Below are 27,789 nucleotides of genomic sequence, written 5' to 3' on the forward strand. Positions count from 1 at the left end.
AGTGAGTTTGGAGTACATTAAAAATTGCTGGGGGACTTTATTAGTTTCCTAGAGCTGCTGTAGCAAAGTACCACAGACTGGGTGGCTTAAATGACACAACTTTATTTTCACATTGTTCAGGAGGCTTAGACTCCGAGACCGAGATGTCGGCAGTATGGGTTCCACTGGAGGGCTGTGGGAAATCATCTGTTCCATATCTTTCTCCTTGCTCCTGGTGGTTTGCTGGCAACCTTTGGCTTGCCGTTCCTTGGGTTATAGATGCATCACCCTGACCTCTGCCTTCACATTAGCTAGGCCTTCTCCCTGTGTGAGTGTCTGTGTCCAAGCTTCCCCTTTTTATAAGGACATAGTTTTATGGGATTAGGGCCCATTTTGTTCTAGTATGATCTACTGTAAACTTTTTACGCCTGCATATTTTCAAATAAATCACACTCTGAGGTATTAGGGGTTAAGACTTTAACACATGCATTTAAAATTTTTTAAAAGTTATTTTTAAATTAAAATGTTGTGGGTACATAGAGGTGTACATATGTATGGGGTACATGAGATGTTTTGGTACAGGCATGCAATGTGTAATAATCACATCATGTAAAATCCCCTGAAACATTTATCCTTTGTGTTGCCAACTTAAAAATGCACCTGTAATCCCAGCAGTTTGGGAGGCCAAAGCAGGTGGATCACCTGAGGTCAGGAGTTTGAGACCAGCCTGAATAACATGGAGAAACCCTGTCTCTACTAAAAATACAAAATTAGCCGGGCATGGTGGCGCATGCATGCCTATAATCCCAGCTACTGGGGAGGCTGAGGCAGGAGAATCGCTTGAACCTGGGAGGCAAAGGTTGCGGTGAGCCGAGATCGCGCCATTGCACTCTAGCCTGTGTGACAAGAGCAAAACTCCATCTCAAAAAAAAAGAAAAAAAGTGCAATTCAGTCATATTGACTATAGTCACCTCATTGTGTTATCAAATACTGCATCTTATTCATCCTTTGTATGTGTTTTGATACCCATTATTCCTCCCCACCTCTCCCTCGACCCTCCATTACCCTTCCTAGCCTCTGGTGGCCATCCTTCTACTCTCTGTTTCCATGAGTTCAATTGTTTTGATGTTTATATCCCAGAAATTAGTGAGAACATGTGATGTTTGTGTTTCTGTGCCTGGCTTATTTCACTTAGCATAGTGACCTCCAGTTTCATCCACATTTTTGCAAATGTCAGGACCTCATTCTTTTTTGATGGTGGCATAGTTTTCTGTTATGTATAAGTACCACATTTTCTTTATCCATTCATCTGTTGATGGACAGTTAGGTTGCTTTCAAATTTTGGCTATTGGGAACAGTGCTGTACCTGGCATGGGAGTGCAGAAATCTCCTTGATATACTGGTCTCCTTCCTTTTGCGTGTATACCCAGCAATGGGATTGCTGGATCATATGGTAGCTCCACTTTTAGTTTTCTGAGGAGCCTCCAAACTGTTCTCTTCAGTGGCTTTCTAATTTACATTCCCACCAACAGTGTACACGAGTTCCTTTTCTCCGCATTTTTGCCAGCATTTGTTCATGCCTGTCTTTTGGATAAAAGTGATTTTAACTGGGGTGCGATGACATCTCACTGTAGTCTGGATTTGCATTCTCTGATGGTCAGGGATGTTGAGCATCTTTTCATATGCCTGTTTGTCATTTTTAGGTCTGCTTTTGAGATATGTCTATTCAAATCTTTTGCCTATTTTTTCGATCAGATTGTTAGACTTTTTCTATTGAGTCGTTTGAGCTTCTTTGCTGATCATTTCCTCTGCTGTGCAGAAGCTTTTTAACTTGATGTGATCCCATTTGTCCATTTTTGCTTTGGTTGCCTTTCATATGAATTTTCGGGGAGTCATAGTTTAGCATTTAACAGGGAACTGTGGTTAATGGTTTCCTCTCTGGTCCTCCGCTTTCTCACTCATAAAATGGGGATGCTGAAGTGCGTGATCTCTATGGGACTTGCCGATTCTCACATTTAACATCTCTTGATTATGTTTTTTCTCTGTCCTCACCTCAGAATGTTTGTTCCAGAGCGAAAACAATCCAAAACATAAATTTACATTGGAGGTTAGTAAGATGTCCTCTCGTGAGCATTTGCTTGTTCAGAGAACCCTGCAAAGGTTGGGTAGTCACTGTCTTGCGGAATAAATCACTGTCCTGTTCCTTTGAGGACAGAGACAGTTCTGGATGTTGCTCCATAGGCTCCTGATCATCCCACATCTGCAGCCGCCTACTCCATCCATGGACACGCAGGCCTGGGCAGAGTTCTGCCTGGCTAGCTCTGTGTGCTGCTGACATGTTGTGGGAAGGCTGGAGGGCGAGGGATAATTAGAGGATAGGCATCCTCCTGAGATCAGCTCTAGAGACTCCAGGGCCCTTCTGCTGAGGGAGTATATCAGCGCCAGGCAGCTCTGCCTATTTTCTGTGTTCTGCTTCTTGAAACTGAATGTGCACGTGGTTTCCTGTGGGAGAAAAGGTGCCAGGCTGGCTGGCTTGCCGGGAGGCTTCCTGTGGGTCACATGCATCACCTACATGCACAGGTAATGGGAGAGAGTGCACCTTCCTGTTATACCAGTATCAGCTACCTGGGCTGAGTCTAATGCATTGAGTGAATTGATACTTTAAGGGAAAGATCTGGATGTGTATCCACACTCCCTGAGTGAGGGGGTATAAATTAGAGTCTGTGGTTGCAAGCGACAGAAGCTGCTGTGACTAATGTGAGGAAGAAGAGGGCTTATTGTAAGGACGTAGAGAAACTGGCAGGGTTGAAGGAAAGGCTAGAGATCTCGACAGCTGCAGAAATGTCAACAGCTGAAACTGTCTTTTCAGGACTACTGATGGATTCAGTGAAAACGTACAAAAATTTCTTCCATCTTTGCCTCTTTCCTGCCCAGTTTTGGGGAGAGTATGACTGGCTGATCTTATAGCATGAACCTGCTTTCCCAGCAGCACAAGCACATCAAGAGGGAGATCTAGTGGGAGAAGCCTCCAGTGCCCACGGCTTCTGCGGTGAGGAGGTGTGTAACCCTGATTGATAACCATACCAAGGCTGCACACGATGCAGGGAGAGACAATGTCAACTCTACAAATGCTAATAGACAACACAGAGTGCTTACTTGGTATGGAACACTCTATATTCATGATCTGATTTAATCTCTGTAATAATCCTGTGGTTCTATTGTCTTTTCAGTTTACAGATGTAAAAGGCAAAGCTGGGATTTGAACCCAAGTTTATCTGGGTCCAGTGCCATTGGTCTTAATGGTGATATGGTTCTGTCTTCCACTGCTGCCAATTTGCCCAACAAGGTGAAAGGAGGAGCTGTAAACATGGGTATAGTTGCTGTCCAATTATCCCCGCAGTTCTTGGCCCCAGAAATAGGTTAAGAAGTGGGCCAACTAGGTAGTTACCCAGAGGTCTAGGTTATAAAAAGTGCTAAAACAGCACTGGAGATATCACTAGAAGGATAAAGCTTTGTTTTTTTGACCATTTTATTTCTCTTGTAAAAGAAACTCTCAGTGACTGTAAAGAAAAATATGTTGATAAACTACTCAGGGTGTGGCAAGATTAGCTGCATAATTTACAGGGCCCAGTAAAATATAAAATTGTGAGGCCACTTGTTAAAAAGTTAAGAATTTCAAGACAGTGACAGCAGAACGTTGAGTGTGGGGCCTTGTGTGATTGCAAACGTTGCAAGCCCATAAAGCTGGCCCTGGGGTTGGAATGAAGGTAGATGGTTGCCGAGCAGTCAACTGAGAAAAACAATTCCAGGTACCTGCAAGGCTCCTCCACTTTGTGCCAAGTTGTATTCTTGGTCAGGCCACCCAGCTGTCTCAGGTGAGCCTGCCTGGTTTTCACATACAGCAAGAAAAGTTAGTGGGAGACATAGAGAAAGTACTTCTGAGGCTAGCCTATGGGCCTCTTTACAGCCTGCTGCTCACAGGCAATGACAAAAATCATCTTAATGTTCTGAGAATGGTTTGGACAGCAGGCAGATAATGCTCAAATAGCATTTCATTAACGAGCTAAAAACCACCACAATTAATATCTGAATTGATTTTGAGATATTAATTGTGCCAACTGCATTGCATAAGTTATGTTTTTATTTAAATTGTAGTAAGAACATTTAACTTAATATTTAACATGAGATCTGTCATCTCAACAAATGTTTACGTGCATAATACAGTATTGTTATCTACAGGCATAATATTGTGCAGCAGATCTCTAGAACTTACTCAACTTGTGTCACTGAAACTTTTTTTTTTTTGAGATGGAGTCTCGCTCTGTCCCCAGGCTGGAGTGCAGTGGCACGATCTCAGCTCATTGCAACCTTCGCCTCCTGGGTTTAAGTGATTCTCTTGCCTCAGCCTCCCGAGTGTCTGGGACTACAGGTGCACGCCACCACACCCAGTTGGTTTTTGTATTCTTTATTTTTTTGAGACAGAGTTTCGCTCTTGTTGCCCAGGCTGGAGTGCAACGGCGCGATCTCGGCTCACCGCAACCTCTGCCTCCTGGGTTCAAGTGATTCTCCTGCCTCAGTCTCCCGAGTAGCTGGGATTACAGGCATGTGTCACCACGCCCGGCTAATTTTGTATTTTTAGTAGAGATGGGATTTCTCCATGTTGGTCAGGCTGGTCTTGAACTCCCGACCTTAGGTGATCCAACCATCTTGGCCTCCCTAAGTGTTGGGATTGCAGGCGTGAGCCACCGCACCAGGCCACATCACTGAAACTTTATACCCATTGAATAGCAACTCCCCACCCTCTCCCCTCAGCCCCTGGCAACCACCATTTTGCTCTGTTTCTGTCTGTTTGACTGTTTGAGAGTCATCCTGTAAGTGGAATCATATAGCATTTGTCTTTCTGTAACTGGCTTATTTTACTTAGCATAGTGTCTCCCCATATTGTCAAATGTGGCAGGATTTCATTCTTTTTTCAAGCTAAATAATGTTCCACTGTATGAATATACCATGCTTCCTTATCCATTTATCCATCAATGCACATTTAGGTTGTTTTTATACCTTGGCTATTGTGTATAATGCTGTAGTAAACATGGGAGTGCAAATATCTCTTTGAGATGATGATTTTAATTCTCTTTTTTTTTTTTTTTTTGAGATGGAGTATCTCTGTGTCACCTAGGCTGGAGTGCAGTGGTGTGATCTCGGCTCACTGCAACCTCCACCTCCTGGGTTCAAGCGAGTCTCCTGCTTCAGCCTCCTGAGTAGCTGGGACTACAGGCATGTGCCACAGCGCCTGGCTATTTTTTTTTTTTTTTGTATTTTTAGTAGAGACAGGATTTCGCCATGTTGGCAAGGCTGGTCTTGAACTCCTGGCCTCATGTGATCCACCTTCCTTGGTCTCCCAAAGTGGTGGGATTACAGGCATAAGCCACCGTGTCCAGCCTATTTTGGATAAATATTTGGAAGTGGGATTGCAGATCATATGGTAGTTCTACTTGTAACTTTTTGAGGAAACTGCATACTATTTTCCTTGTTTAATTTTATCCTCCTTCTCTAGCTTCAGTTGCAGGAGGCTTATTTCATTTTCTCAAAAGTCCCATGGACTTCAGGACTTCCAGGCAGGCTCTTCTCTCTGGAACAAGCTTTCTTTCTCCCCCTGATTGGGGAAGTCCTCATCCCCAGGGCTCAGTTGACCTGACTTTTCCCAACACCTCAGACTAGGTAGGTAGCACCTTGTACTAATGAATCATGACCCTTCTTGCACACTTTGGAAATTGCTTGTGAAATTATTTGCTTGTCTGTCTCCTACACCCCCAAGTCAGTGTCCTTGGGATGGGGACTATGTGTCTGTCTTATTCACTGTTGTATTACCAGGGCCAGAAAGGTCAGAGAGATCTCTCTTGAGCTGCCTGGGGTTCCCAGCATCTTTCATTTCTTGAGTGCATGGCTGTTCCTGTCTATTCATTTTCCTGCGAAGGCATTTGCCCTGGTGGACGACCAGTGCTGACTGAGCTCTCCCCTGGAACCGCAACTCCAGTTGGTCTCTGCTTTGCCATCTAGTCAGATCCTTCATCCAGTGTGTGCAATCAGTTTCCAAGAGAAGGAAAAACCAACCTAGAGTTAATAGTTACTCCTTCTCTCCCTCAGCGATTCCCCGACTCTGGATATCAGAAGCAGAAACTGGCAGCCAGGTCCCCTTAATTAGGAAGGTGTCAAAGGAGGTTTTGAAACAAAAAAGTCAGTGTACAGGTTGCCAATTGCTTTATTAATTTTTAAGTTTCCTTCACATTTAGGAACAACTTCTCCTAGAAGTTCCAGCCAAGTGCTAAGTTTTAACTTGGATGTGTGCTGGTTTGAGACGTGAATGCACCAACAGTCCCCCAGGGGTGCACAGAAGGCGCATAGAGTCCCTGGCTAGGCTTTCTTCCTTCTCTCTCTTGATGACTTAAAAGCTGTTGTGCAGCTGTCACTCATTTTCTAGGAAAACAAGCCAGTTGCTGATCGACTTGGCAATACCTAAGAAATATTCCGGTTCCAATTACAGGCTGCCAATGGCAAGTACAGCCTCAGCCAAGAGGAACTTACTTTCTTGGTTCCCGATGCAAGGGATCTGGCAATAGGGACATCCTTCTATGTTTGTAGAAAAGATTTTTCTCTTTGTGATGATAGTTACTCCATTCTCTATCTAAAAATCTCTCCCTAATGAATTTTTTACATTCTGCTTTTTGGAACCCATTCCTTTATGCCAAGCACTTGTGCTCTACACGCATCTCTGAAAACTCTGGGTACCTGCTTCTCTTTAGGAAGCTCCAAACAGTGAATAGAACAAAGGTTGAGCTGGTTCTGTGGCAGACACCTCATCACATCCCTGTGAGGCAGGTGCTGCTTTAAAGATGGGGAGACGGGGACCAGCAATGGGGCTTGGCTTGTTGACATAATTAGCAAGGGCAGATTTGGGATTTGAACCCCATCTGTGAAACGCACCTGCTTGGGCTCCCTCCATGATGTCATGCTGGACAGTAGGGTCGCCTAAGAAGCTTAAAGGATGCTGAGGAGGAGGAAGCCTTGTCTCGGTTGCAGTGGTTTGGCTTCTTCAAGAAGCAAACTCCAAGACATGGATTTGAATGCAAGAGACTTATTTGAGGTAATCCCACAGGGAGGGAGTGGGGAAGAGATGAAGGGCCTTTCAATGACCTACTTACTGCTGTGGGCAGCTGGCACCCAGGCCTGCTGGTGGACTCCGGAGGCTGGCCCAGAACATCCCTAAGTACTGCTTCCTGGAGGTCCGCCTGTTCCCATTTCCCACTGGTTGAGGGTCGTTCTGGGAGGTGTCACACTGAATGCACAAGATTTAATGTTGATCAACTTCGAGTGTAGATTCTCTTGAAAAATGAGCAAACACATATGCAGCCACACATCTCCTCCCTGTCACACATCACCCAACACATAAAGTCTAAAGATCCTGGCATTAAGAAAAGTGTTACCGGCTAGGCACAGTGTCTCACACCTGTAATCCCAGCACTTTGGGAGGCCAAGGTGGGAGGAACACATGAGGCCAGGAGTTTGAGACCAGCCTGGCCAACCTGGTGAAACCCTCATCTGTACTAAAAATACAAAAATTAGCTGGGCATGGTGGCATGTGCCTGTAGTCCCAGCTACTTGGGAGGCTGAGGCAGGAGAATCGCTTGTACCCAGGAGGTGGAGGTTGCAGTGAGCCGATATCGTGCACTGTACTCCAGCCTGGGTGACAGAGTAAGACCCTGTCTCAGTAAATAAGTAAAAAAAATAAAAAGAGCTTTCCCTGGTGTGATTCCGTACTGCATGGCTGTTCTCTTGAGCAGTGGTCATTTATCTCTGTCCGCCTTCTCTCCCACCTAAGTGCATGCTGCCACCCAATGGAAGATTCAGTGGACATGGACATGAGCCCCCTGAGGCCCCAGAACTGTCTTTTCGGGTGTGAACTCAAGGCTGACAAAGATTATTACTTCAAGGTGGATAATGATGAAAAGGAGCACCAGTTATCTTTAAGAATGGTCAGTTTAGGGGCTGGTGCGAAGGATGAATTGTACATTGTGGAAGCAGAGGCAGTGAATTAGAAGGCAGTCCAATTAAAGTAACACTGGCAGCTTTGAAAATGTCTGTACAGCAACGGTTTCTCTTGGGGCTTTGAAATCATACCACCAGTGCTCTTACGGTTGAAGTGTGGTTCAGGGCGAGTGCATGCTAGTGGACAGCACTTTGTAGCTATGGAGGAAGATGCAGAGTCAGAAGACGAAGACAATGATATGAAACTCTTAAGTTTATCTGGGAAGCAGGCTGCCCCTGGAGGTGGTAGCAAGGTTCCAGAGAAAAAAGTAAAACTTGCTGCCGATGAAGATGATGCTGGTCATGATGATTTTGATGATGATGAAGATGATGATGATGATGATTTTGATGATGATGATGATTTTGATAATGAGAAAACTGAAGAAAAGTACCAGTGAAGAAATATATATGAGATACTCCAGCCAAAAATGTACACAAGTCAAATCAAAATGAAAAGACTCAGAACCATCATCAACACCAAGATCAAAAGGGCAAGAATCCTTCAAAAAACAGGAAAAAACTGCTAAAACACCGAAAGGACCTAGTTCTGTAGAAGATATTAGAGCAAAAATGCAAAGAAATATAGAAAAAGGTGATTCTTTTCCCAGAGAGGAAGTCAAGTTCATCAATTATGTGAAGAATTGCTTCTGGATGACTGACCAGGAGGCTATTCCAGATCTCTGGCAGTGGAGGAAGTCTCTTTAAGAAAATCATTTAAACAATTTGTTAAAAATTTTCCATCTTATTTCATTCCTGTAACAGGTGATATCTGGCTGTCCTTTTTGTAATGCAGAGTGATAACTTTCTCTATCGTGTTTGATAAATGTTGTCCAGGTTTCATTGCCAAGAATGTGTTGTCCAAAATGCCTGTTTCGTTTTTAAAGATGGAGCTTCACCCTTTGCTTGGTTTTAAGTATGAATGGAATGTGATGACAGGACATAGTAATAGCAGTGGTCAGACATGGAAATGATGGGGAGACAAAAATATACATGTGAAATAAAACTCAGTATTTTAATAAAGTAGCACAGTTTCTATTGACTTAATAAAAACAAAGATGGTATGACATAGGTGATTTTCTCAATTTTTAAAATTTATTTTGCATGTCAGAAATGCATTTTAATTTTTATTTGAAAACAACTTAAATTTTTAGACAAATGATTTTGTGTATAAATTTAATCTGGTTTTTATACAGAATATAATTATTTCCCTTTTAATCTTTCATGTGAAGGGCATTACAAGCCTAAAGGAAGATAGTTTCTGCACACAAGTGGGTATCTGATGTGTGCAGCATTAGAAATCAGTGATGCGGTTGCTCACTCTGCAACTCCTGACCTGCCCAGAACACAGGCTGAGCAGGTTCCCATGGCTGGAGGATTACTCCTAGGTAGAGAGACGCAGGTGCTTGAATAAGGGACCCACTGATGTGGGAGGGAACTGTCTCTCCAAGCTGCAGGTGACAGCCGAGTTGGCTGCAGGGGACGTGGGCTCTCACTGCATCTGCCATATGGGCAACAGGGAAGGAGGAGCCCAGAGTGGCACCATTACTGTCTTTGGAGTGTTAGGTTCTTACAAACCTTCCCCAGTGGATACTATTACTTCATTATCTTACTGGTACTGGGCGTAACAGCAACTCTAGCTAACATTTATTAAATGCCTGCTCTGTGCCAAGAATTGTGCTCAATACTTTATATGCATGGTTTCACTTAATCTTCATAACTGCCCTAAGAGGTAGAGGCCATTATAATCTTGAGATTGAAAATGAGACAGGGCACATGGAGGGGAGATGCCTTGCTCATGGTCCCACATCCAGAAAGTAACACAGTAGACTCTTAAACCTGGGTCTGTCTGTCTGTTTGCTGGAGTTAACCTCCAGCAAGAGGAGGTTCTGTATTTGCTCTTTGAATGACAGGACTCTGGACGTTAAGAAGATCCACACCTCATGCACTTGACCTTGGGTTGTGAGGAGTTTCCCGTTCCTTATTCCAATGAGACGTTATGGGTTCCACGGGGGTTCTTCTTAAGCAAGGAGGATCATTAAGTAGCAAGGTGGCCATAGTTGGAGAGACCCACATGAGCTCTAACCAGTCACAAATCAGTTCAGGCCATTAGATTTGTCATAAATGTATGATGAATGGTAATTCCCTGATGTCATATCCAACCTCTGGGAGCTATCTGTTTGAATGATGTCAATGCATAATATTTGAAGCTGCTCATGTGGTTATCTTGAATCATTGGAGAAGCATGAGGCTTGAACAGATTTCTTAATAACTTTTTTTTTTACGCTTGCGACTGCATTTTCATCTCTAGGTTTTGTTCCTGTACAATGAAAACCTCCCAGTTCTTTTTCCTGGGCTACTGCAATATTATTGTTGATGAGAATTGCTCTGCAATGTCGGGGCACCTAACCAATGTGGGTTTTCGTCTCCCACCCTCCCACTTCCTTGTTTTTCTTCAGTAAAGAATAATAAGGAAAATAGCCTACCTTTACAGCAAGAGAAAATAACATCTATTTAGAGGAACTTGAGATGAAAGTATGTTTCCTTCATATTGGGTAACCTAATTCTGCAACTCTTGCTTAGCTTTTATTTCCAATGATTTAACAAGCTGCACTACACGGTTTCTTAAACTCTTGCCCTTATGCACATTTCTGAGCTCTTTAAGAAACAAAAGCTCAGAGGCCATCCTTTAAAAAAAATTCTGGCCTTTCAGGGGGGCAGGAGGGGCTGGCCCTTAGTGACATGGTTTCATGGTGACCTCTCTAAGCAGGGGGTCTCAGCGTTGATTTTTTCCCTTTAACTCCAATCCAGGGTCTTCTGGGGTCTCCTTGTTTATTGTGAGACCTCCAAGCATGGCTGGCTCTTGTCAAGAGAGGCCACCCTCTGGCAGTGCATTCCACTTTTTATGTGATATGAGTTAGGTTTTCTGTGGGTCTCTCTCCTCAATTCTCACTATTCTAACTTTAGCTCACGTTCTTGGTATTATTTTCAAAAGCATTGAAGAAATGAAGACCGCAGTGGTTTTTGTTTGTTTGTTTTGAGACGAGTCTTGCTCTGTTGCCCAGGCTGGAGTGCAGTGGCGCCATCTTGGTTCACTGCAGCTTCTGTCCCCTGGGTTCAAGCAGTTCTCCTGTCTCAGCCTCACAAGTAGCTAGGATTACAAACATGTGCCACCATGCCTGGCTAATTTTTGTATTTTTAGTAGAGACTGGGTTTTATCATGTTGGCCAGGCTGGTCTTGAACTCCTGACCTCAAGTGATCCACCCACCTTGGTCTCCCAAAGTGCTGAGATTACAGGCATAAGCCACCGTGGCTGGCCCATAGTCTTTTAAAATGTAAAATGAGCAACATTTCTACCTGTCCGTTAGCCGTCTTTATCCTCGTGATGTCTCTAAGGCCCTTGGAATAGCCAGGGACCAGCACTGACAGACATAGTCGTCTCCCAGTCACTGGCATTTGCAAAAGTCCTGCTCGGTACCAGGCACTGCACTTAGATGCTTTCAGGCATCACCTCATTTAATGCTGAGGACGTTCTCCGTGGTACCTGCTGCTATCCTCCCACTTTACAGTGAAGAAGCAGGCACAGGAGACCTCGGCATCATGCCCCACACGCTCCTGAGCAGCGGTCGAGCTGCCTCCTCTGCTATGCTGGGCAAACTTGCTTCTGGGCTGTTTATAAAAACTAAACGTATTTCCAAAGCACACCTGCTTTCAGAGGTGGGTCTCAGTCAGGATCCTTTGTGTGGTTGAAGCCACCCTTTCCCTTCCCTTATACCTCACCTGCTCTACTCATTAGGAAAGCAGGCCCTGCTTCTAGACGCTGTCATTTAAAATAATGAAATATATTAGGTTGGTGCAAAAGTAATTGCAGTTTTTGTCATTACTTTTAGTGACAGAAACCGCAATTACTTTTGCACCAACCTATAGATGTCTGAGAATGTTAGGAAAGACAGCATGATGGGGTCATGGGGAGGCATCGCTTAGAGTGGTTTCCTGCCAGTACTGCCCTGGATGGAGACAAAGTTCCTCCTCTGAGCTTCCTTGTCTGCATCTATTCCATGTATTGAGCACCTACTATGTGCTGGGCAGCATTCTCCATGATAGAATGCATCAGGGAACAAACTGTACAGAAATACCTGCTCTTGTGCATGTTCAGTCTCTTTTTGGAGTTGCAAAGCTCACTCCTGCCCACTCTGGAAACTTCTCTCCTGACACCCCACAGGCTACTCCTGCAGAACCCAATGGTGGGTCAGCTGTGTTCTTGGCATTGAAAGCACAACAGACTTGTAACAGACAAGCCCCCAAGCGTGAGATCTAGACGGCATCTCCATGAGTTTTGTGTCCTCTTCCCTTCTTTAGACATTCAGCTGTTTGACTTCCTCCCTGGTGCCAGATGCTATGAGCTGTGGATGCTCTGAACCAGGATAGGACACTGTCTGGGGCAAAGATGGTTAATTGTTCCCCGATCCAGCCTCCTCCTCTTTTTTTTTTTTTTTTTTGGCTTTTTACAAAATTATTATTGTTATTTTATATAAGATAGCGTCTCACTTTGTCACCCAGGATGCAATGCAGCAGTGTAATCTCAGCTCAGCATAGCCTCTAATTCCTGGCCTGGAGTGATCCTCCTGCCTCAGCCTCCTAAGTAGCTGAGGCCGCAGGCACGTGCTACCATACTCAGCTATTTTTTTTTTTATGTTTTGTAGAGACAGAGTCTCTGTGTTGCCCAGGCTGATCTTTAACACCTAGACTCAAACTGTTCTCCCACCTTGGCCTCCCAGAGTGCTGGGATTATGGCTGTGAGCCAGCATGCCTGGCCTCTTCCTCTTCCTTTCCTTCTTATCAGCAGTTCCACCCACCATCCCCCAATTTTTAGCAGGCACATGACTCCCCAGGATCAAGACTATGTTTCCCTGTTGTTATGAACTGAGCAGTGTCCATTTCCCAAATTCACATGTTGAATCCCTAACCCGCAGGACCTCAGAATGTTTTTTAGATGGATTGTTGCTCTTTCGCCAGGCTGGAGTGCAGTGGCACGATCTTGGCTCACTGCAACCTCTGCCTCCCGGGTTCAGGCGATTCTCCTGCCTCAGCCTCCCAAGTAGCTGGGACTACAGGTGTGCGCCATCACGCCCGGCTAATTTTTGTATTTTTAGTAGAGATGAGGTTTCACCATATTGGTCAGGCTAGTCTCAAACTCCTGACCTCAGGTGATCCACCCACCTTGGCCTCCCACAGTACTGGGATTACAGGCGTGAGCCCCCTGTGCCCAGCCAGAATGTGGTTTTAAAGAGGGCATTAGGTTAAAATGAGGCCCTCAAGAAGGGCCCTCATCCAATCTGACTAGTGTTCTGATAAGAAGGGAAAATAGGGTACACAGAGCGATGCCAGGGATGCCGGAGAAGACCCTGGGAGGATACAGGGAGAAGAGAGGCACCTGCAAGTCCAGGAGAGTCCTCAAGAGAAACCCATCCTGCCAACGCTTTGATCTTGGACTTCCAGCCTCCAGGACTGTGCAAAACAAATCTCTGTTGTTTAAGCCACCCCACCTGTGACATTTTGTTATGGCAGCCCTAGCAGACTGCTGTATCTACCTCCCTTGTAATGAGTGCTTATGAACTGAATCCTCGTCTAGGAGGTGTGAGCCGGTGATGTGTACATTTCTGAGTGGTGCAGGGGCAATTCACACACTTCTCCTTTTCCCACATTTTGAGGGAATGAAGGCTTGGTAATCAGCCCTGCTGGCCATGTGGTGAGGGTGACCGGCATTTCCGGAGATGGTCCCTGGGCTGCACCTTGGCCCTGGGTTGCACCTTAGCCCTGGGCTGCAGATATCGATGCTCCCACCTGAGGGAGAAAGAAACTTCTCCTGTGTTTGATCCATGGTTACTTGGCCTCTGCAATGCCCTCCCGAGTAAACGGGAGGTTTCCGACCAGTAATCTTTCCTTCCTACCTTGAACCCAGCAGTGAGGCTTTTTTTCATGCCGCGTTTTAATGGATGAAGTGGCAAAGAGAGCTGTCCTCATAAGGGGGGAATCCTCTTTTAAGATGCTCGTGATTTTGTGAGAGCAAAAGGACTGGAGATATCCATGCCGGCTTCAGATATTTCCTTTGCAGCCCAGTGGGTCTAACAAGCCCTAAGAGGAAGGATTGTGAAGGCATTCTTGAACTGCCTTTGAAGGGAGGTTAGGTCAAGATTTGATGGCTTAGGCGGGAGGCAGCCAAGGCCAGCTGGGATGTTGTTCTGTCTCGGAAGGGTTTCATGGGTTCACTGCAACAAATTGCAGAACCTGATCTCAGTCTTTGGTGAGTCCGTCCACATGGGTGAACTCAGTGAAACCCTCTTCAATACCCACCTCTTTCTCCCCCAATAAAGATGGTGGTGGGAGTGAGGTCTATGTATTGGGTGTGTGGATAGAACAGAGAAGATGGAAATGACCCAGTCTCAAACATGTACAATTTTTATTTGGTCATGAAAAATAAATAAGTAAATAAGAAGAAGAAGAGAAAAAGAAATGCTCAGTCTCCAAGACTCTGATTCCTCCATCTGTGGCACACAGGTTGGCCTACACTTCTGCTGGGAACGGGGGTGGTTTAGCCGTGGAGGTGATGCTGACTGCCCCTGTGGGGAGCAGGGCTCAGGTCTCTCTACTATCGTGGCAACTTCATCCAATCCTGTCAATCAGAACAGAATCGGCTTTGCAAGGAGCTGTTTTTTCCAAGGCTGCTGTATATCTATGTGGTTGGTTTCCCCTGAGATTGAGATAAACTGTTATTAGTTTGATTGCAAATAAGGAGATTGGTAAATGAGAACATTGTTCATTCTGGGTCGCGTTGACCCGCACAATACCATCTCATGATCCTTTGAAATCAAAACACACTTGTGATCCTTTTTGAATCAAAACACACTCTGCATGTTAGCATGACTTCAGCTTCTCTTGGTCTTCTGAAGATGGGGAGAAGAGCTACCAGGTGAGGACCTTTCCAGACACAGGCTAGCTTCTGTCTCATCTTCTCCATCTAAACCTCTAAAGTCTTTCAGAATTTAAAGAAATAGCTTTCACATCTTGATATCACCTCTTCTCACTTCTGAAACTGATGGGAACCCACAGAAGGCAGTGTGGAAAGGATGGAGTGGGGAGGAGGAGGATGTGGAATGGACTGGTGGGAACCCACAGGAGGCAGTGTGGAAAGGATGGAGTGGGGAGGAGGAGGATGTGGAATGGACTGGTGGGGACCCACAGGAGGCAGTGTGGAAAGGATGGAGTGGGGAGGAGGAGGATGTGGAATGGATTTTCTCTGCAGAACCATGGCCCATTGAGACACACAGCTGCTGCAGCATTCCTTGTGGGAGCTTGTTTTTACGGCTTCTAGGTGTTGTATTACTGGGTCGGAAAGATATGGACCCCAATTTTAGAGAGATAGGGCCAGTGAGTGTGGTTTGGATTTATGTCCCCAACCAAATGTCATGTCGAATTGTAATCCCCGATGTTGGAGGAGGGACCCGGTGGGAGGTGACTGGATCATGGGATTTCCCTGGTGGATTTCCCCCTTGCTCTTCTTGTGATAATGAGTGAGTTCCCACATCTGGTTGTTGAAAAGTGTGTAGCACCTCTCCCTTCACTTTCTCTTCCTCCTCCTCTGCCCATGTAAGACGCACCTGCTCCCTCTTTGCCTTCCACCCCGATTGTAAGTTTCCTGAGGCCTCCTCAGCCATACTTCCTGCGCAGCCTGCAGAACCGTGAGCCAGTTAAACGTCTTTTCTTTTTTTTTTTTTTTTCAGATGGAGTCTCTCTCTGTCACCCAGGCTGGTGTGCAGTGGCGCGATCTCGGCTCACTGCGACTTTGCCTCCCGGGTTCAAGCTATTCTCCTGTCTCAGCCTCCCAAGCAGCTGGGATAACAGGTGCCGACCACCACACCCAGCTAATTTTTGCATTTTTAATAGAGATGGGGTTTCACCATACTGGCCAGGCTGGTCTCGAACTCCTGACCTCAAGTGATCCACCTGCCGTGGCCTCCCAAAGTGTTGGGATTACAGGCATGAGCCACTGTGCCCAGCCAAACTTCTTTTCTTTATGTGTTACCCAGTTTGAGACGGAGTCTTACTTTTGTCACCCAGGCCGGAGTGCAATGGTGCGATCTCGGCTCACTGCAACCTCCACCTTCTGGGTTCAAGGGATTCTCCTGCCTCAGCCTCCTGAGTAGCTGCGATTACAGGCATCTGCCATCATGTGCGGCTAATTTTTGTATTTTTAGTAGAGACAGGGTTTCACCATGTGGGCCAGGCTAGTCTTGAACTCCTGAGCTCAGGTGTTCCACCCACCTCGGCCTTCCAAAGTGCTGGAATTACAGGCGTGAGCCATTGCACCTGGCTCGTCAGTTTCAGGTAGTTATTTATAGCAATGCAAGAATGAACTAATAAAAGTGCTGTATGTGATATTGAGATAAAGAGGCCTGGAAGTTTGGAGAAAGGAGATAGAGGCTCTCCCTGAGGAGATCAGGGAAGGCTTCCTGGAGGAGGTGGCCTTTGAGTTCGTCCTTAAATTTGCATGTATGGAGATTGTGGAGAGGAATTCCAGGAGGAGGGAGCCCTGTGAGAAAAGACATAAGAACAGAATAGGATGGACTGTATATGGGAGCAGGCAGCAGTTTTATCTGGAAGAATCACAGGGAGTGGGAAGGGGAGAGTGGGGTGGAATTACAGATGGGCAGGGTCCGGCTAAGAGGGTTTTGAATGGTTGGGGGATGAGCTTGGACTTAATCCATTAGAGAGTCTTTGAACATGTTTTAACACAGAGGTGATCAGAGCTGGGTTTTAGAAGATGTGATTTATCTCTATGTGTTTTTTTTTTGAAGAATTGACTAAAAACATCAAAAGAAGACCACTATTTCATGATGTGTGAAAACGATATAATATTCACATTTCTGTGCCCGTGAATGAAGTTTTGAATTCTATCAATAAAATGTTGATAGAAATTTGTTTTCTCTCTTATCATGTAAGTACCTGTATAATATACTCAGTTTTGCTACTTGGCCCACAAGGCTTAATGTGTTTACTACCCAGCCTTCTAAAGAAAATGTTTATAAATTCCTGGGATAGGTGAAAGGGAAGAGAGACTGGTCTGGAATTCCAGAGAGGCCACCATTGTGCCAGACACAGGCAGTAGTTCCTGATCTGTGTCCTGTGGTAGAAACAGATTTTAAATGGCAAAAAAAAAAAAAAAAAAAAAAAAAAAAAAAAAATAGGTGTGCGGGTTTGTCAAATGCTGGGTTACATAGAGTTAAACAGATCTCTTTGAGGGACTTCTCAGAGCCTTTAGCACTTTAATGGTCATTGTGACTCTTGGAGAGGGGAAGATGACATGTGATCATTTCTAAAATCAATTCACCATGGAAGCTGTTTTCCAGGGATCCATATTCTAGGGAACCCACCATAGGGAAAACTGTTCTAGGGAGCGGGAGTGAAGAGGACAGTGAGGTTGGAAAGGAAACTGTGGCTGCAGCCAAGGGGCATGGAGACTGAATCTCCAGGGCTTGTGGGAGGAAACAGCATCATGGAGGACTCTAAGGATCCTAGCCTGAGAGTCTGGGATAGTGACGATGATAAGTCGGGTGTTCTGTGGGGAGGGCCAGGGGACAGGGGAGGGAGAGGACTGTGAGGTGTGTACATGGAGATCTCTCATCTGCAAAATGGGGTAAGAAGAGTCCCACATTCTGTGTGAATATGGACACTGATACTGACGTGGACACTAACACTAATGTTGTAATATCCAGTATTTATGAAGCACCAACTATGTGCCAGGCACTGTGCCAGGGGTTGCCAAATGTTCTCTGCAGAGAACCAAATGGGAAACATCTTTGGTGGTGGTGGGCCGGATTTGGCCTGCCAGCTGCAGTGCGCTCGTCCCTGCACCATGCTAAGCGCTTTAATATACTGTTGTTAAACTAACTAAAGGCTCATAAGTGCCCTTCGCGGTAAGACTTTCTTTATCACAAGTTTTAAGATAGTCATCTGGCCGGGTGCAGTGGCTCATGCCTGTAATCCCGGCACTTTGGGAGGCTGAGGTGGGTGGATCATTTGAGGTCAGGAGTCTGAGACCAGCCTGGCCAACGTGGCAAAACCCCGTCTCTACTAAAAAATAGAAAAATTAGCCGGGCTTGGTGTTGGGTGCCTGTAGTTCTAGCTACTTGGGAGGCTGAGGCAGGAGAATTGCTTGAACCTGGGAGGCAGAGGTTGCAGTGAGCTGAAATTGTGCCACTGCTTTCCAGCCTGGGTGACAGAGCATGACTCTGTCTCAAAAGAAAAAAAAAAAAGGTTAGTAATCTGTCCAAGTTCACAGCTGGTAAGGGCTGGAGGCAGTGCTGGAGCCCAGACGGTGCATTCTGAGAGCGTGCGCGGAACTCTGACACCCCAGTGCTGCTGAGTCCTACCCTCAGTTGTGACTGTTGTTGCTGTTATTCCTGCAGGTGGTTGTTTGTTGGGACAGGAGCTCAGGTGAGGGGATCCCAAGGTTGGGATTCACCTGCTGTTGTGTTTCTCAGAGAAAGGTGTACTGGGGAAGGAGCGGTGGGTGGGGACCCTGCTCACTAAGAAGAACAGGAGAAGGGTTAGGGATGGAGACCAGGGATGAGCAGACAGGGCAGTGGGAGAGTCGGGAAAGGCAGCAGAGGAGGCAGTTGAAGAAGGAAGGGGTGGTCCACACAAGCAGTGTTGCCGGGAGACATTTTCAGCAGGATGAGGAGCTCTAAGACACTAGTGCAGCTGCTGGCTGTGGTTACTAGGTGTGGCAGATGCTGCGGGTACCATTGGTTCTTGTCCCCTTGGTACTCATCGTCTTGGTCCACTCTAGTGGGGTCCTTTGGCAGCACCCATGACTCTCTGCTGAGTACTTTCTTTCCTTCCAAGCTTGGGGTAGACCAGAAGTGTCAGAGATAAAGTCCCCGGTAGCAGCCTCAGCCAGTGATGTTGCCCCATGGCAGGGGGAGCAGGTTCTGCATCATCTCCAAGTGGCCCCTGGGACTAGGCCCCTGTTGCCTGCATTGGCAGTCTCTTCATAGCACACCCTGCATTGGCTTCCCTCCCTTCTCCAAGTGTCTTCCGCACTCAGGGGCTTACCTCCTAAATAAACTACCTGTACTTGAATCTTCATCTCAGGATCCACTTCTGGGGGAGCCCAAACCAAGGAACCAGAAACCATCCAGAGAGTTGTCAGTCAAGTGTGTGGGAGTCATCGGCTCAGTCATGCAGTTGAAAGCACTGGTTGAGCACCTGCTGAATATCTGCCAGACATGGGGATAAGCCTGGGGATGCAAGTGCAAATAGTCAGACATGACATCTGCCTCCCCCATGCACAGCAAGTATGTCCAGGAATGGGCTACAAGGAGTAGGGTAAGTGCTTTGAAGGAAGCTGCAGGATGCGGAGGGGTGGAGGGAGGAATGGAACTACTTTTCATGGAGAAGTCCAGAAAGCCCCCTTGAGATGGGGTCATGTAAGCTGAGACTCAAGGGATGAGAAGGAGTTGACCAGGCAAATCACAAAGGGAAAGGTGTTCGAGCAGAGGGAGCAGAAAGTGCAAAGGCTGTTAGAGTTTGAGTGAGCTTGGTGAGGAGGAGGAGTAAGTTGAAGGCTAGTATGGGTGTGGGAGGGGAGGAAGAAGGAGGGAGGTGAGGGAGGAGGAGGGAAAGGAAGGAAAGGAAAGAGAGGAGATGGGGAGAGAGAGAGAGAAAGAACAAGAGAGAGCCAGAGAGAGAGAGAACGAGAACGAGAATGAGAATGAGAGAAGGCGGAGGCAGAGACAGAAGTTGAATGCGGACCTAGAGGTCCCAGGGGAAGGCGTGCAGCCCAGGAGAGGGAGCCTGTAAGACAGAACGTCTGTCTCCACACTTGTCAACAAGTGCTCCGAACTGCACCTCTCATCAGGGCAAGGAAAATAAATATGCAAAAAAGCCTTCTGAAACATTGTGAGAACATTTTCAACACAAGTTTAAAACACAATCACAGGGTCAACATGTGCTTTCTCTTGAGAACAGTTTTCCATTTGAAACCGTTTCTTACTTCCCACTAATAGGAGCCTATTCAGGTAATTTTCTTTTCTTTCTTTTATTTTTTTTAAAGGCTCCTTTTAAAGCACAATGACCTTTTCCATTTTATTTTTTTCTTTCTGTAGTCATTCATGGAGAGAGCAAGACAACAGCACAGTGTTGCACTGCCTGCCAATTTGAGGGAAAGAGGAGTGGGGAATAAAAGGCAAATAAGTAGACAGAGATGTGGAGCCTGCAGTTGTTGAACGTGTGTGCATTTTCTGGAATATTCAGCAACAGCTTCTCATTGGGAAATAGGGTAACCAGCTGTTCTGGATTATCTGGGATTGAGGGATCTCCTGGGATGTGGGACTGGTGGGTCACCCTCATCCAAACAACCCAAAGGAATGTGTCAGAGATGTCCTGCCTCTGCTGGCCACCCAGTCGGACCCTCGTTCTCCAACACCTGCATCCATACTTGCCGTCCTCGTTTCCACTCCACCCAGCCCGCCCAGGATCGGGGAGTTAGCCTCCCTTTGAACACTCCAGGAAGAGTCCTGGCTAACCATGTGACTTTCCTAGGGGCACCCTAGCAAGGAGCTTAAGCGTCAATATTAACTATTTTCGTTCTGTGAATAGCCTCAGCAGAGCCTCCACTAGGGCAGCGAGTTGTCCCAGTTATACCTGGGAATGCAGGCTTCCTGGGACGTGGTACTTTCCATGTTAACACGAGAATGGCCCTGGGTAAACTGGGATGGTTGATCACACTGCTGGAGAGGAAGAGTTTCTGGATCCTGTTCCTGTTACCGACGGACTCGGATATTCCCATGACTTATGTTTCCTGAGCCTCAATTTTGTCATCTGTAAAATGGGAGATAATGTTAATGCCCATCTCATCCTTGTAAAGTGATTAGCATAGTGCTGGGCATACAGTAGGTGCTTAATAAATGTTTGCACAATAAATGTTCATTTTATGATCACGGATTAGGCAGAGTAGACTGTATACATAGAGAGATTTCAAGGGCTTGGGATGACCTTTTCTCCACTGAAAACCATTCCCTTACTCTGCTGCCAATTATCTTTCCATTAAGAAGTCCTTCCTTGGGCTCAGGACCCCTCATAGTTTTCCACCAATGTATTAGGTTGGCACAAAAGTAATTGCTGTTTTTGGCATTAAAAGTAATGGCAAAAAGTGCAATAACTTCTGCATCAACCTAATGCATCAACAGCATAAGAGACGGACCTCATGCCGTTAGGAGCCAGGGCCAGGGTCAGGGTCATGCGGGTGCTTCATCTCAAGGCACTGACGGGGACCACACTGAATTTAAGTCTAAAATTTAATCATAAAAGTTTAGGTGAATTTCATATTTGGTTTCATTTTCAATTCATTTTTAAAATATGAAAGCAGTTTTTATCGTTTTTTTCTCAGTTGTTATTTTATCTTTCCACATTCAGACCTCTCAGAGAAACACACCCCCAGCCCAGGAAGTTCTGTGTTGTTTATCTTGTGAGTTACACTTGGGCCATTCCTACCTGGGGTGGAGAGCTGTGGCTGTAATGGAAAGTGTGTCTGAAAACATAATCATCTCTGAATGACACAGTCATTCACACCTTAGTCTAAACAAGCACATGCTGTAGAAGTTCACAGAAAGCACAGTAGCCTGGGAGTCAGGGGTCAGGGGACCAGAGCCCTTCCCTGGGCTCTGCTACTTAATCTCTGTGTGGTCTTTGGTGAGTAACTTCCTCTCCATGAGCTCCAGCCACCAAATCTGAGAAACCAACTGGACCAGATAGATCAGTGGTTTATCAACTGTATTCTGGAGGACGCTGGGGGTCTCAGGGGAAAAGATGAGGCTCTCTATCTCCCCCTCTGAACAACCAGCTTGGTCCCACCAGGCCTCTCCCTTTGATCTGCTTTATAGATTAGTGGTCTGGGTAACATTTCAGGGTTTTGATACTACCCAAGTCATTAAACATCTCTTCTGGGTCATTTTTTAGGTCCTTTTCGGCCAGGGTAACTCCTTTCACTTGGCCCCCTTGCTGGAGAGAAGTGCTTGGGGCGTTGGAGGAATCATCCCGGGCAGGTGCCCTTGTTGGCTGGGAACCTAGGAGCCTGGGCCCAGCCTTGCAGTGGGCGGTGTGAGGGCACAGCACCCAGCTGTGACAGGAAGCCGGTGACTAAGGATGTGCTTCCCAATTTTGAGAGGGTTAAGGACAATTATTTATTTTGAGTGTGCCCCAGATTGTCGTCATCCTTCCCGTCCTTGGCAGAGGCTCTGATGACAGCATCCTCCGCCTGGCTCCACTTCCTGGCTGCTCAGCTTCCTCCGTCTGACATGCTGGAGTTTGGCTGCCTTTGCATGTACGGTCGACTTTCAGTGGGTAGATGGTGGACACTTAAATGTCCACGATAGGGGAATTTTTCAATCTATCATTGTGCCTCTGTCCCAAGGATAGACGTACAGAGCGGTTAGAACAAGAGATACATCTGTGTGATGGGCATTAAAATATCCCCACAACTCAGCTGAACTCTAAAGCAAGCAAGTTGGAGAACTAAGGTCTGCTGTGATCGTCTTTATCCTAAATGTGCACTTGTACTTGTTGGGTACCTATATAAGTAAATGCATAGCAGAGGGTCTCCAAGTCTTCATGCCAAGCTGCGAATAGGACTTACCTTTGGGGACAAGACTAGGGTGTGAAAGCATTGCTAATTCCCACTGTGTGCAGGCTCAGAGCTAAGCATTTTTTAGGCATTATTACATTTAATCCTTAAACAGATATTTGAGGTACAGATGAGGAAACTGAGTCACAGAGAGCCCAAGTAAGTTGTCCAAAGACACACATCTAGTAAGGGATGGAGCTGAGATCCAAACTCAGGAGTCTCTGCTTTGAAACCTTCAGCGCCTCTCTGATGAAAGGGACTTTTGCTTTGTACCCTATGCACTTATATATAACTTGAATATTTTATCCTGAGGATGTACTCATGCATGGCTTGTATAATAAGGTAGGAAATTTTAAAGAGATAAAGAATGCTTTGTGATGTCACCTTTTTATGCACTAAAATGGCACTGCCCATCACTTGAGGTTTGGCAATAAAGATCTGGATTTTTTTATCAAACAGTGGCGGAAAGCATGGCTTGAGCTTTGGAACTCCCTGGGAGAGGCCTCATAGACCATGAGTCATTTACACCATAGTGTGAAATAGATACGCCACTGGAGAGGACAGGATGCTGAAGGAGGAAGAGGGACTGAGGAATCAGAAGAGCTAGTATGGGGTCCTGGCTCTTTGTATTTGACAGCCTGGTCTTTATCTGTATAGAGAGAGACTCTGTAAAAGGCAGGGCAGACCCCATGCCCTTGGGTGAGTCATCATCACATCCATGCATATTATGCCGAGTCTGAATTTTATCCTAGCAAATCTCTCCATAAGCTACAGTGATGACAATACAAATAATTAATATTTATTTAGTATTTACTTAGGGCCAGCTGCTGTCCTTAGCAAATTGTGTCTAAAACCCTAACAGGCACATAAATCACTTGGAGATCTGGCTCACGTGCAGATTGGCACTCAGTAGGTCTGGGGCAGGGCTCAAGATTCTGCATTTCTAGCAAGCTCCCTGGTGAAGCTGAGGCTGCAGGCCCATAGACCACACTGGGTAGTGAGGATGAAGAGGTCAAGGCATAGGCTGCTGGGGCTCGAGCCTGCATCCCTTCCATGTGGGACCTTAGCTGTGCTACCTCCCCCATAGGGTTGTTACAAACATTAAGTCAAATAATGCACAGGCAGACTCTTGGCATGGTGCCCAAGGCATAGCAAGAGCCTGTTGAATGGAAGTGATGATGGTGATTAATATCGCTTCATAATCTCTCAACAACTCTGGAAGTTAGGTCCTGGGATGCCCCCTTATTTGACAGATGGTAGAACCAAGTCTCAGAGAGGCTAAAAGCTCCCTCAAGGTCTTGCAACCAAAAAACAGGCTGGCTAACTCCAGCGTGGGATTCTCAGTCTTGGCGCTATTGACATTTGGGGCTGATCATTCTTTGCTGTGGTGTCTGTCCTGTGCTTGTGGGAGCTTTTGTGGCATCCCTGTCCTCTACTCAGTGGACGTCAGTAGCATCTTCATCTCCCCAAACTCGGACAGCCAAAAATGTCTCCAGACATTGCCAGATGCCCCTGGGAGAACAAAATCACCCCCTGGTTGGGAAGCCCTGCAGAACTTTATAAGGTGGTGTCCCTCCAATGGGGCAGTCTGTTTTTCCAGGCTTCACAGAAACTTAATATGTCATTCAGGCCATCTAAGAGTTAACTGAGGCTTCAGTAGTAATTGAGAACATTGTCTCTAATGCTGTGATCAAGGGTACCACATCTTTTATGTTTTTAAAAAATGCTCAAATAGTTCCAATTCAGCTGTTATTCAACTGTTATTCTGCTCTTTGAAAACTATTCGGGCTGGTATTATGTATTACCACTTGTTTGCATTTAGTGCTATGAAATCATGCCATTTTCATCTTTTTTTTTTTTTTCAAAGAGATGTTGCCAACACTATCTTTAAGTATGCTTTTATTTGCCTTCTGGTATCTACATATAATGGAACTTCTGGAAAGTAGAATTTATGATTTGCAATCTGTGGCCATTTCTATAGCGTTCTGATTTGCAAACAGGATTCACCTCCTCGTCTGTACTTTCCTTGCATGCTACCTTACGTTTGACTAATTTAAGGTTCTAATAGATGTACTTGCAGAATGTTGCTTCATTTGTCACTAAAGCTGCCTGAACAGCTTCAATGAAATTGTGCTGACCTCATTTAATTATTTGTAAAACCCGTGTTCTGATTCAGTTGGCAAGGTTTTCGGTATCTTTTTATGTTTAAGGAAATTAAAGAGCAAACATCAGATAATTTATTGAGTGCTTACAATATGCCACTGTGGTTTATCTCTCTGAATCTTCTAAGCATTTACTGGAGATAACTTATGCCCATTTTATGGGTAGGAAAATCCAAAGCTTAAGTCTCCTTTTATGATTACGCAGAGAATAAATGGTAGAGGTGGGATTTGGGTTTCAGACCCCAGTGTGCACACTCTGACTGCTTTGCTGGGTTGAATTTAGCCATCAAGAATAAAGTGGCATTGATTTCCTCCCTTGTTCACATGCTATAAAGCGACCAACTCTGATTGTTGCTTGATGCCACAGTTTCCAGATGCGGCACAGTCCATTATTTGGATGTTCCATCTGCCTAATTTCACACTCCAACTGTTGAGAAATGGCTGGATTTTCAAAGCTGTGGAGACACAGCCAACAAGTCTTCACTTACTGGTAGGGAAACAGGAGGAGTAGGGGGCAACCTTGAGGGCCTGGCAAGATCTGAAATTCATGAATGTATAAGTGGCGCCCACCCGTGTGGGGAGAAGGTGGGCTGTGGGTCTGCCAGGAGGGTGAGATGGCTTACAAAGATGAGAGCCGCTCAGACCTGAGTTGGCACCACTTTGCTTGCCAAAACTCATCTGGGTCTCCTCTAACCCAAGGCAGCAGGATGGCATCACAGGCACTACATTTGGGTCTGTTAGGCCTGGTTAGTTGGCACTGTTAAGCACCAACTGCATGCATGCTATGCAAAACACTAGTTGAATCATATCAGAGACATAGAATATTCAGAAGAAACTGCTTAAACTTTCTGAGCCTCAGTTTCTCTGTTTGTGAAATGGGGGTAGGAATGCATAGTAAGTCCCTAGGATCAACTGAGCAGGTGCTCATAAAAGCATTTGGAAACTTACAAGTTGAATTTCATTGCAACACATGTTTATAGGATGTTTCACACTATGATTTGGGCACTGGGAAAATGAGTTAGACATTGTTCTTTATTAGAGGACCTCAGCCATTCCCTAGAGATTGTACTAGTCTGGGCTCCTGGGGCTACAAGTGACAGAACTCCAACTCTGACTTTCTTTAGAAGAAAAGAGAGTTTATTGGTTGACATAATTAAGATGTCTAACAATATGACTACTTCAGGTAAGGGTTGATCTAGGAGCTTGGCCAGTGTCATCAGGACTCAGGTTTGTTCTCTTTCTTCTTTTCCTATTCTGCATTCTCTTCCATGCTGGCTTCACTATCAAGAAGTCCCTTTCCACAGGGTGGTCCCAGTGGCATCAGGTGCTCAGCTTCCCAGCTCCCAGCTCTAAGTCCTGCAGAAATGAGTCTATGTGTCCCAGGCCACTCCATCAGGAGTCTTGGGGTTCTGTCTTACTGGCTTTGATTGGGTCATGTGATCATTGCTTAGCAATTCCTGTAGCCAAGGGTGGTGCATTGCTCTGACTGGCCACGCATGGGTACAGGCTTCTTGCAGAGGTCAGGGTGGAGTCATCTCACTCCCTACCTGGACTGAAAGTGGGAAGGAAAGTCAAGGCTTGTAGCAGCAGCAGTAGCAGCAGCAGCAGCGAGTCATCTCAGCTCACTGCTGTGGGTATAATGGGCATACAATCTGGCAAATGTCAGTCCATAGAGGTTCTCCCAAAGTTGAAAGAAAGGATAAAAGTTAAGGCACTAACTCCACCTTGGACAGAAGTGTTCAGAGAGGCCTTCTAGAAGCAGCAAGTTTTAAGCTGGGTTTTGAAGGATGCATAGGAGTTTACCAGATACAGCAAGAGTAGGCCAGGCAGAGGGACAATCAAGGTAGAGCATATTAAGAGCCTAGAAACAGAAGAAATTTGAATTTGACTCCAAAGGTGATGAGGAGGCATTCTAGGTTTTTGAGCAGAAGTAGTAGTTGATAAAAATGAAATGTTATGATAGTTTTGGGAGAAGAGCAAATGGGTCATAGGAAAATAGTTTCAGGAGGTTCTCAGGGGTTGGGCTTTTTGACCCCCACATCAAAGATATGGACTAGAGACTCTAGGGCCAGCTACTCACTAGCTGTGTGACTTTGGGCAGGTTGCTTCACGTATAAATGTGCCTCATGTATAAATGTGCATATTCATCGTAGTGATTCCTACCTCATCAGGTGGTCGTGAGGATTAAATGGGCTAATGTGTATAAAGCACCCAGAACAGTGCCTGGCTCAGAATGTGGCTCATGTAACTGTTGGTCAAATTAAAACAAAATCGCTTACTGCAATCTTTCCCCCTCAGTGTTTTGAGGAAAACCACTTTCATAGGACATAATGGGTGTTAACACAAAAGAAGAACAGAATAGTCATATGTATTTTGGTAAATGCCTGGTTCAACATTAGTAATTATTATTGTGGCAAATATGTATTATGTGCTTACCAGGGGCCAGGCACTATGCTTTACGTGCTTTTTTTCTCATTCAGTTCTCACCACCGCCCTGCAGGGTTACACACTGGAAAGTGGCAAGGCCAGGATTAAAAGCTAGAAGCGACTCAATCCAGATATGAAGCTACTCCCTTCTAGGCTGCACTGATTACTTTTTCTGCAGGACTTCTCAGAGCCTTTACTATTTACCTGTGTACTTGTAATGTCCATTGTCCAGGCGGAGAGGATGTAAAATATTTCCCTAATGTATTGGATTAAAATCTCACTCCACCCTTAGTGTATCTTTTGGGACATGAAACATGTACTTTGAGCAGAGAGTGCTTAACAACAACAATTAGTAATGAGAAGGTGAATGATAAAGAAACAGAATAATTCGGGGAGCATTCCTCTCAAAGAATGACATGGCTTTCTCCCCCTTAAATGACCTAGATCAGCCGCCTAAC

General features: G+C 45.6%; 1 protein-coding gene and 1 pseudogene across 3 annotated transcripts in view; both read left to right on the forward strand.

The window, feature by feature from the left end:
* RBFOX1 (RNA binding fox-1 homolog 1) overlaps positions 1–27,789 on the forward strand; it is a 2,477,231-nt gene that overhangs the window by 118,691 nt on the left and 2,330,751 nt on the right. The gene's annotated exons all lie outside the window — the stretch shown is intronic.
* LOC129137390 (nucleophosmin-like) lies at positions 5,148–9,081 on the forward strand (annotated as a pseudogene).

The sequence above is a fragment of the Pan troglodytes genome, chromosome 18 (assembly GCF_028858775.2).
Source record: "Pan troglodytes isolate AG18354 chromosome 18, NHGRI_mPanTro3-v2.0_pri, whole genome shotgun sequence".
Taxonomy (NCBI): Eukaryota; Metazoa; Chordata; class Mammalia; order Primates; family Hominidae; genus Pan; species Pan troglodytes.